The sequence below is a fragment of the Arvicanthis niloticus genome, chromosome X (genome assembly GCF_011762505.2).
Source record: "Arvicanthis niloticus isolate mArvNil1 chromosome X, mArvNil1.pat.X, whole genome shotgun sequence".
NCBI lineage: Eukaryota > Metazoa > Chordata > Mammalia > Rodentia > Muridae > Arvicanthis > Arvicanthis niloticus.
This window is the reverse complement of record NC_047679.1, coordinates 56,748,203-56,760,642: the sequence shown is the minus strand read 5'-3', so window position 1 is coordinate 56,760,642 and position 12,440 is coordinate 56,748,203.

Here is a 12,440-nt window from a genome sequence, read left to right as displayed (position 1 = left end):
GAATGGGAAGAATATGATCAATATTATCTCACTACATAGCCCTGGCTGACCTGGAACTCACTGTGTAAAGCAGTCTCTTGAACGCAGAGATCCGCATGCTTCTATCTTCTGAGTGCTGGGATTAAAGTCATGCACAACCATGTCTGTCCAAAAATTATGGGGTTTGTTTGTTTTTTTAATTCCCTAAAATGGAAATCCGTGTCTGGTTTTTTAAACATATAATATCATTTTATTTTAGAGCACACAATCTAATATTGTTGAGTATAATCACAAGTGTTTGAAGTCATAACACTCTTTAATGCCACAACATGATTATCACCCCATTAATACCCATTCCTGCTCCACCTCTCCTTCCAGCTGCTGGCAACCAGTAATCTACACTGTGTTCCAGTGGATTTGTGTGTCCTGGATAATTCATAGAAATAGAATGACGCACAGGATGCAGTATTTATGTTAGGCTTGTTTTGTGTGACACGGTGCTTTTAAGATACAAAAATTTGCTAGCACGTTGTTCTTTTGAATGGCTGAGTAAAATTACGGTTATGAATAAAGCATATTTTGTTTGCATTCAGCAATTGGGGGCTATTAGGTTGCATTTAGTTTTCCCTATTATGAATAAGAACAGGAACAATACAACTACTGGGAATAATGCTGCTTTTAGTATTCCATTCAAGCACTTATGAACACGTATTTGCAGGTTTCTTACAGTTTACACACAGGAATAGATTTGTCGGGTCTCATAGAAAACCTATGCATTTTTCTCTAAGAAGCAACCAAATTTTTCTACAATGACCACATCATTGTACCTGTCCAACAGCTGTGTCCAAAGATTCCAGTGTTCCAGTCTCATCATCAACTATTGTCTGTCTTATTCTTTTATGTTAGGTATCCTGTATCTAGTCCTTATTGCATGTATACAATGGCATTTCATCCTTCTTTGGGTTTTCATTTCCCTGTTGAATAATGACATGGAAGATCCTTTCTGTTTTTGAAATCATGTGCCTAAGTGTGCCACAGTGTGCTTGTCAGGGAGTGACTTGTAGGAGTTGGTCTCTCCTTCCTGGGAGCCCAACTAAGATCGAGCTTGGCAGCAAGTACCTTTGTCCATTGAGTCCTCTTGTCTGCCCCTTTGTATGTGTGTGTAGTTTGTTGTTGTTGTTTGAGGCAGGGTCTCACTATGTAGCTCTGGCTGGCCTGGTACTGACTATGTACACCAGGCTGGCCTTGAACTCACAAGAGGACTGCCTGCCTCTGTCTTCCAAGCACTAGGATTAAAGGCATGAAACACCACTGCCCCTGGTTTACTTTATTCTGAGGGCTCTCTCTGGTTTGCAAATGGCTGCTTTCTCTGTATCCTCACAAGTTTGTTCCTCTGTGTTCACTCACATTTCATGACTCTCTTCAGTTATTCATTTTGTTGTGTTATAGAAGTAGAGGTGGCAAGAAAGAGGGTATGCATAGGTGTGACAAGTATGGGGCTGAGTTGGAGGTATTGACATGTGTGCAGCTGTGTGCTGGCATTATGCAGTACTCTGCTTGCAGAAGTCAGCCTTGGCTGCATGGATTATTGGGCTAGGAGCCTTTTGTACCTTGTGGCTTTTTGAAGGCATAGGTGCAGGGTTGCACTGGATCTCTGGACCAGAGCACCCATGAAGTCAGCAGCTAGGCTGGCAGTATCAATGAGGGTAAGTGGATTAGGCACCTAGAAAATGAACCAATAGGATAGGACTGATCCTATGGCATCAAAACTATGGCAGGAATAATAGCTTAAGTGGATTTGGGGAGAGAGATGGAAGAGGGAGTTACCAAGCATCTGAGGTTTCTGAGATGCATCATTGGGATAGAGGAATCACAGCAACTGCTTTGGGGCTGGCTAATCAGAGGAACAGCAGGTCACTGGCTCTGGGTGGCTCTTGTAAATAAAGACAAAGACAGAGACTTGGCCCAAAGTGCAGGCAGTAGTGGCAGTTGATAGCTTCCGTGATGGTGACTGTAGGCACAAAGATCAAAGTCTCTGTCCATGTGTTTTCTATTGCTTTCAGTTTCAGTAATTCATTCTCTCTCTCTCTCTCTCTCTCTCTCTCTCTCTCTCTCTCTCTCTCTCTCTTTCTTTCTTCCTCTCTTTCTCTCTGTCTTTTTAAACTGGGGATAGAACCCAGGGCCTTGTGTTTGGTAGGCAAAAGCTCCACCACAGGCCTATAGCCTCAGCCCAAAGTTCAGGGGGGTTTTCTTTTTCCAGTGATTTCTTTCTTTCTTTTGTTTTGGTTTTTGGTTTTTGGTTTTTGGAGACAGGGTTTCTCTGTGTAGCCCTCGCTGTCCTGGAACTCACCCTGTAGACCAGGCTGGCCTCGAACTCAGAAATCCGCCTGCCTCTGCCTCCCAAATGCTGGGATTAAAGGCGTGCGCCACCACAGCCCGGCTTTCCAGTTTTTTATCTCTCTCTCTCTTTTTTTTTTTTTTTGGTTTTTCGAGACAGGGTTTCTCTGTGTAGCCCTGGCTGTCCTGGATCTCACTCTGTAGACCAGGCTGGCCTCGAACTCAGAAATCCGCCTGCCTCTGCCTCCCAAGCAGTGATTTCTTAAAATTTCATTTTCAGTCTTTTCTTTCTGCTGCTGGCTTTAGGTTTAATTTCCTTACCCTTTCCATGTTCTTTTGGTGGATCCTTAATTTGTTTCCTTCCAATCTTCTTTCTTTTGTTGCATAGACATTTAATCCTATAATTATCTCTCCAAAATTTAGCTACAGCACATCAGTGATGTGCTGTACCTTTATTTTCAGTTAGTTAAAACATGTTAATTTCTCTTGAGATTTCTGTGACCCATAGGTTATTTAAAACTATGTTGTACAGTTTCTAAATACTTCCAAATTACTGACTCTCTGTTTATGGTTTAGATTATGTTTTTGAAGTATGAACATAAATTTCACATAATTTCGCTGCTTTCTCAAATTTTATTTTGTTGCCCACATATGACTCATCTTAGTAAATGTTCTCTGCACTTTCCATGCACTCGTATTTTGCTGTGGGTGGACTCAGTGATTCTTCAGTGTTAATCTTATTATGTTGATTAAGACTACTAACTAGCCAGGTGTTGTTGAGCACACCTTTAGTCCCAGCTAAAGGAGGAGGGAGAGGCAGAGGGAGGCGGATTTCTGAGTTCGAGGCCAGCCTGGTCTACAGAGTGAGTTCCAGGACAGCCAGGGCTACACAGAGAAACCCTGTCCAGAAAACACACGCACACAGCACACACACACACAGAGAGAGAGAGAGAGACAGAGAGAGAGAGAGAGACAGAGAGACAGAGAGAGACAGAGACACACACACAGAGAGAGAGAGAGAGAGAGAGAGAGAGAGAGAGAGAGAGAATGTTATCTATTTTCTTTAGATTTTTGCTGATCTTTGGCCTACTCTCTGTTACTGACAGGAATGTGTTCTCTGTAGAGTACGTAACTGTCTTTGTTTCCTTTTTATTTCCAGCAGTTTAGTATATCTTCTTTGGAGATTCTTTAACATTCTTTAATTTGGTAGTGCTATTCTTCATCTCTGATAATTTTTTTTTCCTGAGTATTCATGCTAGTCACGTGAGTGCTCTGTACTGGTCCACACCTTCTGCTCTAGTCTGTTTTGTATTGCTGTGATGAAACACTGACTTGTTGGGGGCCGACTTTTAGCAGAAAGCAGCTATCAGCTTTGCAGCCATCTTGAGCCACATACCCTGACATGAGACTTGGATTACAATAGCCTACAACAGCTGAGCACACTCTGATAATCTTGGTTTAGATACCTTGGGTGTGTGAGATTAAAGGTGTGTGACTTAAGAGTATGACTTAGAAGTGTAGAGATCAGATTTAGAGACAAGACCTAAGGGCATGATTAAAGGTGTGACCAAAAGGCATGGCTTAGAAGTGAGACATATAAAAGGCAGAGGCAGACGGGAGAGAATCAGACAGAAGATGATGAGAGAATCAGACAGAGATCAGAGAAAGAGACACTTCAGAGAGTACAACTTGGAGTACAACTTGGAGTAGGAATTAGGCATTAGGTAGCAGGCACTTGGAAGAGAACTTGGAAGAAGTAACTTGGAACTTGGAGGCACTAGGGACTAGGAACTTAGGACTTGGGACTTGGAGAGAAGAAGAGAGACTGAAGAATAAACGGGATTGAATCACACTCTGTCTGGTCTCCATTCTTCGAGTCCGTCCTCACTCTCTCTTGCTGAACCCCAACCCGAGGATCAGAGCGGCAGCTTGGGCCACGATATTTTAGGCTGCCCAAAGTGGGGCAGCCTAGGCCCCAACACTGACTGTCTTAGTCAGGGCTTCTATTGCTGCGACAAAACATCATGACCAAAAAGCAAGTTGGGGAGGAAAGGGTTTATTCAGCTTATACTTCCACACTGCTGTTTTTTACCAAAGGACAGGAACTCACACAGGGCAGGAACCTGGAGGCAGGAGCTGATGCAGAGGCCTTGGAGGAGTGCTGCACAAGACTTGTTTACCAAGACTTGCTCAACCTGTTTTCATATAGAGCCCAGGACCACCAGCCCAGGGATGGCACCACCCACAATAAGCTGAACCCTCCTTCATCAATCACTAAGTAATAAAATGACTTACAGCTGGATCTTATGGAGGCAGTAGGTTCCCTCCTTTCAGATACTTCTAGTTTGTGTGTCAAGCAGATACAATACTAGCCAGCACACTGACCAAAACTGAATTGGGGAGGACAAGGTTTATTTGGCTTACAGGTTACAGTAGATCATCAACAGAAGCCAGGGTAGGAAACTGGATGCAGAAACTGAAACAGAGAACATGAAAGAATGCTGCATGGAGACTAGCCCTCCCCTGGCTTGTTTATACAAGCAGGCCCACCTGCTGAAGGATGATACTGTCCACAGTGAACTAAGCTCTTCTATATCAACAAGCAATTAAGAAAATGCTTTGCAAGGCCAATGGGACAGCTTCTTTGGGTCTGTGGATTGTATCCTGGGTATCCTGAACTTTATGGCTAATATCCACTTATCAGTGAGTACATGCCATGCTTGTCCTTTTGGGTCTGAGTTACCTCACTCAGGATAGTATTTTGTAGTTTCTTCCATTTGCTTGCAAAATTCTTGATGTCCTTGTTTTTAAAAGCTGAGTAATACTGCATTGTGTAAATGTACTACATTTTCTGTATCCATTCCTCTGTTGAAGGACATCTGGGTTCTTTCAAGTTTCTGGCTATTATAAATAAGGCTGCTATGAACATAGTGAAGCATGTGTCCTTGTGGTATATTGGGTATATGTCCAGGACTGATGCAACTGGGTCTTGGGGTTGAACTATACCCAGTTTTCTGAGAAACCATCAAACCGATTTCCGAAATGATTGTCCAAGTTTGCACTCCTACTAGCAGTGGAGGAGTGTTCCCCTTATTCCACATCCTTGCCCAAAGTTTCATTTTTAACAATTGAAAAAAAAAGCCACATACTTTTTACTTTTTGTTTTTGTTTGGATTTCTTAACTGTTTGTTTTTCAGTGTAACAGTCCTGGCTGTCCTGGAACTCATTTGTAGGCCTGGCTGGCCTTGAACACACAGATATCTGCTTTATCTGCTTGCCTCTGCCTCCTGAGTGCTGAGATCAAAGGTGTGCATGACTATGCTCGGCCAAGTCACATACATTTGGAGACAAACAAAACAAAAACACTAAAAAACCAATAATCAAAACCAATAACCAAAACCAACAATAACCCCATAAAATAAAAAAGAATATTTATATGGTTGAATACAAACATTTGTCAATGTTTTGATTTATTGCATTTAATCTTTCTTTCTCTCCCCTCCTCTCTTTATTTACTGCTTTAAATATATATTTAATATTATGAGTATGTATGCATGTCTCTGTGTGGGCATGGCCACTTGAATACAGGTGCCTGATAAAATCAGAAGATAAAGTTGGATCCCTTGCAACTGCAGTATAGGCAGTTGTGTGCCACTCAACATGGGTGCTCAAAATTGAGCTCAGGTCTTCCACAAGAGTAATATGTACTCTTATCTACTGAACCATACTGAAATTCATGTTGTTTTATTTGACCTTATGCTTACGTTGAATACTTCTTTCTTTCATGTAGTATCATTTATAGTTTTTTTTTTCTGTTAGCATTTTAGTGATTGCTTTGGAGCTTATGATCCATTTAAAATAATTTATCCATTTATCCTTTTATCCATTTAAAAAATTAATCTTTGCATTCATATGCCACTAAGATGCTTCACATATAGCGAAAATGTAAGAGAATATACTCAGTTTCCCTAGTACATTAGTATTATCATTATTTCCAGTAGTTACATTTAGGCAAATTAACAAAAAGAAAAAGAAATCTAGGTACAGTGGTGCATGCCTGTCATCTGAGGGCCAAGGAGGCAGAAGATTGTGATTTTTGAGGCCTGTCTGAACTACATAGTGAAACATCATTTCAAAAGGCCCCAAATGAGTGGATGAATGAACAAAACAGGCAACGCCTTTAATCCCAACACTGGAGAGGCAGAAGTAGGAAGATCTCAGCTCAAGAACAGCCTAGTCTGTGCTGTGAGTTCTAGGCCAGTCAGGGCTACATAGTGAGATCTTGTCTTAAAAAACAAAACAAAACAAAAACAAAACAAAACAAAACAAAACAAAGGAAATGTGATATATGTTATCTTTACTCACTTTTCCTTCTCCTGCATTGAGTTTTTCTGACCTGCCTGATAAATTTTCTTTCTGATCTTACAGGACAGAACTTCTAGCAATGGATTATCTCAGAATTCATTTGTTCAGGAAAGTATTTTGTCTGTTTTTGTTGTTGTTGTTTTGTTTTGTTTTTTTCAGACAGGGTTTCTCTATGTATCCTTGGCTGTTCTGGAACTTGCTCTTTAGACCTTGCTAACCATGAACTTAGAGAGATCTGCCTTCTACTGCCTCCCCAATACTGTGCTGGGATTAAAGGCCTGCATCACTGCAGCCTGGCTGTTTTTTTTTTTTTAATTTATTTTATGTATATTGGTGTTTTGCCTGCACATCTCTGTGTAGCTCATGCATGAGTTACAGATACTTGTGAGCCACTATATGGTTGCTGGGAATTGAATCTGGCTCCTCTGGAAGAGTAGACAGTGCTCTAAACCACCAAGCCATCCCTCCAGCACATAGGAAAATTTTTATTACTGTTTCACTTTGGGAAGATAATTCGTTCTACACACAGGATTCCACATTTGTAGACTTTCCTCTCAACCATTTGAAAAAGTAGCTCTGTGGTCTTCTACTCACATATTTTCCAATGAGAAGTCTGTTGTTGGGTTACAGGGCTCTTTTTACGTTTGGTTGTATGCTGCTTAACAATGACATGTCTTTATATGGCTCTTTTTTCTTCAGTTTTTGTGCAGTTTGGTGTTTGAGGTCATGTGACTTTCTATATAAATATTAGAATAAGCTTGTCTATATACACAAAAAAAACCAGGTAGAGTTTTGATAGGCATTTGTTAAACCAGTAAATCAATAAAGGGAAATCCGTCTTCATTTACTATGTTTAATATTTTAACCCACTAAATTCACCATGTATTTAGGTCTTTAATTTTTTCCTTAACAGTTTACAATTTTCTACATATAAGTTCTATACACTATACAGCTCTTTGTGAAGTTTATATTTAAGTCTTTATTTTGTCCCTTGCAATTTGTACACTTTGTGATATTGTGCTTTTAACTTACGTTTCCATGTGTTTGTTGTTAATATATAGAAACATGACTTTTGTTTTGGTGATTATCTTATATCCTGTGATGTTACTGACCTCATTTATTAATTATAAGAGTTTTCAGTAGACTTCATGGGATTTTCTACATCATCAACTATGCTATTTAGAAATGGGGAGACTATTACTTTTTCTTTTCCTACAAGCTTGCCTTAAATCCTTTCATGCACTGACTGGAACTTCTAGCAGTATATTTTTAAGAGTCTTACACATAGGGGCTGGAGAGATGGCTCAGCAGTTAAGAGAACATACTACTCTTGCAGAAAACCTGTGTTTAGTTCCTAGCACTCTCATGTCAGCTCACAACTACCTTCAATTATAGTTCTTGGAGACCAGATGCCCTCTCTGACCTCTGCAGGCTCCTTCATGCTTGTGGTCCACATACAAATCTCAGGCATACATACACATAAAATAATAAATATTTAAAGACAGTAGAAACAGACTTGTTTGATTATTCCTAACCTTAGCTATGAGGTGTGTTAGCTGTTAACTTTTTAGAAAATCTCTCTAAGTTGATGAAGTTTTTTGTTCTTCCCAGTTTGCCAAGCATTTGTATTATACCCGTATGCTACATTTTGTCAAGTGAGTTTTCTGTATTTTTTCTTTTTTACTTAGGTTTAGATTTTTTTCCTGTGAAAAGACACCATGACCAAGGCAACTATTATAAAGGCAAACATTTAATTCGAGCTGACTTACAGTTTCAGAGGTTCAGTCTATTGTCATCATGGTGGGAAGCATGGCAGCACACAGGCAGACATGGTGATGGAGACAGAGCCAAGATTTCTACATCTTGACCTGAAGGCATCCAGAAGAAAAACTGTCTTCTGCAAGCAGTCAGGAGGAGTGTCTCTTCTGAACTGGGTAGAGCTTGAGCATAGTACCTCAAAGCCCACCCCCACAATGGTTCACTCCCTCCAATAAGGGCATACCTTCTAATAGAATCACTTCCCATGGGCCAAGCATATTCAAACCACCACATTTGCCTAGTCAGCTGCTACAATGCTTTCCCTTCATCCCTTTCCCTCCTTACACACACACACACACACACACACACACACACACACACACCTATGTCTTTGTACAGTGGACCCCTGGATAACATATAATGTAGAATTTTAGGGCACTTACCGTCAGATAGTTATGCATACATGTATAAATGTGTGTGTGTGTGTGTGTGTGTGTGTGTTACTAGGGGAACAAACTAGGGCCTTGTGATGCTGAGCAGGTGCTCTGTCACTGTACACCCTGAGTAACATGTGTAACTTTTGATTTCCCCAAAACTTAACTACCAATAAGTATTCCTTTGTTGACTTAAAGCTTCACCACTAACAGACATAGCACAACAATACACATCTTACATATTATAAATGGTAGAAAGTAAATAAAACCCATAATCTATGAATATGAAAAACTGCCAAGCTGGTTAGGTGAAAATGAAAAGTCAGGCTTCCTTATGTGGTTTCTAGTAGAACCATGTCGTAGAGAGCTTTGTTATTGTCTGGCATTAATGAAAGTTCTAGCATCCTACTTGGCTTTCTGTCACATTACCTTTATTTCTTAGTACTTTTTCTTACAGTAGATGTTAAATCAGTGCCATATTGGTATCTGAATTTGCCTATTGTTGATCTTAATATTCTCTTAATTAGTAGTTTACACTGTGAATTCTCTGATTATATTTCCCCCTTCAGTTATGAACTGGTGTTTCAACAGCATTAACATACTTTTGCTAGGTGATGGTGGCTTGAGCCTTTAATCCCTGCACTCCGGAGACAGAGGCAGGAGCAGAGGTGGGGGTAGGTATGGGGGGGCGGGGGCGGGGGGCAGGGGTGTCTGTTGAGTTCAAAGTTCCAAGAGAGCCAGAGGTACACAGAAAAACCCTGTCTTAAAAGACAAAACAAGACAAGCAATCACGGTGACTTGTTTTGTTTTTTAAGACAGGGTTTCTCTGTGTAGTCCTAGTTTCTCTTTGGTATAAGAAATATGACTTAAATACTAACTTATCTTCATTTTCTAAAAGCTGGGATCTCAATGAGCTTATTTTTATTCAACATGCATTTTGTAAGATTTATTTGGCATCATGACTAAACTAAGCATAAATAGGTGATTAAAAAAACATTATTCAATCTTTGAAGAGATTATTGTTTAGAAAGATTGAAACCGTAGCCAAGCAATGGTGGCACATGCTTTTAATCCCATCACTCTAGAGGCAGAGGCAAGTGGATCTCTGTGACTTCAAGGCAAGACAGGTCTACAGAATGGATTACAAGACAACCAGGACTACACAGAGAAACCCTGTCTCAAAACAAAACAAAACAAAACAAAACAAAAAAACAAAAAAAACAAAAACAAAAAAAACCCCAGCAACAACAAAAAGAAAAGTAACTGTGATTGCTTGTTGTATACATATATATGGATGGGGACATAAGTAAAGACTTTACACAGACACACACACACACACACACACACACACACGCACACGCACGCACGCGCGGGCACACGTACACAGGAGATAAGGTCTTACTTTGGAGCCCTGGCTGGCCCAGAAGTAAATATATATATTAGACTAGCATCCAATGTATAGAAATCTGTCTAGCTTTGCCTCCTGAGAACTGAAATTAAAAGTATGCATCACTAAGCTTAGCCCAGAGTATATATTTAAAACAGCTAAGTTTGTTGACTCAGAATTTGACCTTCGAGGAGCACCAGAGTTTAGTGAGAATTAATAAAAGGACCTTTAAAGTAAATATTTTAGTTGCTTTATATGAAAAAAAAAAAGGACAGACCCCTCAAGATCACATTTTTGTGGAAAATAAGAGCAACATTGTTTTGTGAAAGTATGAGCATGAAAATAATGATATTTATTTTGAATTCTTCAACATCATCTATTTTCTTATGATCCACACATAATTTATCTAAATAAATTGGATTGTGTTTTATTAGTATTTGTTTTGTGGTTTTTTTTTGTTTGTTTGTTTGTTTGTTTGTTTGTTTTTGACACAGGGTTTCTCTGTGTAGCCTTGGCTGTCCTAGAACTTGCTCTGTAGACCACAGGGGCCTCCAATTAAGAGAGATTCACCTGCCTCCTCTTCCTGAGTGCTGGGATTAAAGACAGATTAACCACCACTGGATTAACTACCACTGGATTAATTACCACAATCTTTGAGTCAAACTTGAAGAAAGCTTTAATTAAATACCAACCAGGATTTGAAGCATATTTTAATTAAATACCAGCTTGGAGGATGGACTCTGGCCAGATCCATTCCTGGATTCCCAGAAAGTGGCCAGGAGTTACATCTTGCAAAGGCTTAAAAAGGCAACCCCACAAGGCCACCATATTTCCCACCTACATCCAATTGGGGGCAAGCATACATCTTCCCATAGTTCCTACCCAAGTATCTCCTACCTACATGAGATCAAACACATCTGTGTAGTTGGATCAAAGAAACTTGTAAGGGAGTAAAACAATAGTCTCCAGTATTTCAGAGAGTATTTGTCCTTGGGCAAGGGGTTTACAGGTTAGAAATTTTGTTTCATGGATCTCTTAGGCACAGTAATTAAAACTTAAAATGTAACTTTGGCTTTCAAAGCCTCTGTAGGCATCATTAACAACATACATTCAGGCAAAACACACATACACTTAAAAGTAAATTAATTAAAAAATCTATTGATAGTGAAATGGTTGAATCAAAATCATTAATGCTTGTATAGAGAGCTATTAAGCCTACTTGGCGATTTTTCAAGAATACAGTGTCTCATTAACTATAGTCACTGTTTTCCAATAGATATCTTCATTTGTGCATGCTACTGAAGTGAAATATTCTACTTTTGACCAACATTTCCTCACCTTAACCTTAAGCACTTGATAAACACTATTCTACTCTAGTTCTGTGAGATCAGCTTTGTTAGATTCCACATATGAGTGAAATGATGTGACATTTGTTTTTCTGTGGGGTTTATTAATATAATGTCCTCCAGGTTCTGACAACTTACTAAAAATGACATGATTTCCCTTTTATTTTGGTTGAACAGTATTCCATTGCAAACTCTATTGTCTCATCTTTCTTTTTTCCTTCTCTTCTCTTCTTTTCTCTTTTCCTTTCTCTTCTTTATTTTCTTTCTCTCTTTCTAAGATAGGGTTTCTTTGTGCTGATCTGGCTGTCCTAGACCTAGCTCTGTAGACCAAGCTGCCTTCAAACTAAAAAAACAAAACAAAACAAAACAAAACCCATTTGCTTCTACTTACTGGGTGCTGGGATTAAAGGCATGCTTCATGACATCCAGCAACCTCCCCCCCCCCTTTTTTTTTTTACCATGCATATACTGACCATATAGTATTTCTGTGTTTATTTTCAGACTGTAATGGATTTTCCAATTTACATTCTTAGATTATGCAAAGGGTTTCTTTGTTTCACATCCTGGCCAACACTTAGCTTTTGTCTTTTCTATAATCATTCTAGCAGGCATAAGGAAGTATCTTATTGTGGTTTCAATTTGCATTTCCCTGGTGATGAGTTTCTTTTCTTGTCACTGGGATAAAATATTCAGATGAAAGCAACTTAAAGGAGAGCAGCTTTTTAACTTCCCAGTTGAAGGCACAGCCCTTCTTGGTGGGGAAGTCATGGAGGCAGGAGCTTGAAGCCTGTGGCCATATCACATCCCCAGATCAGAAAGCAGAGAATCATGTGC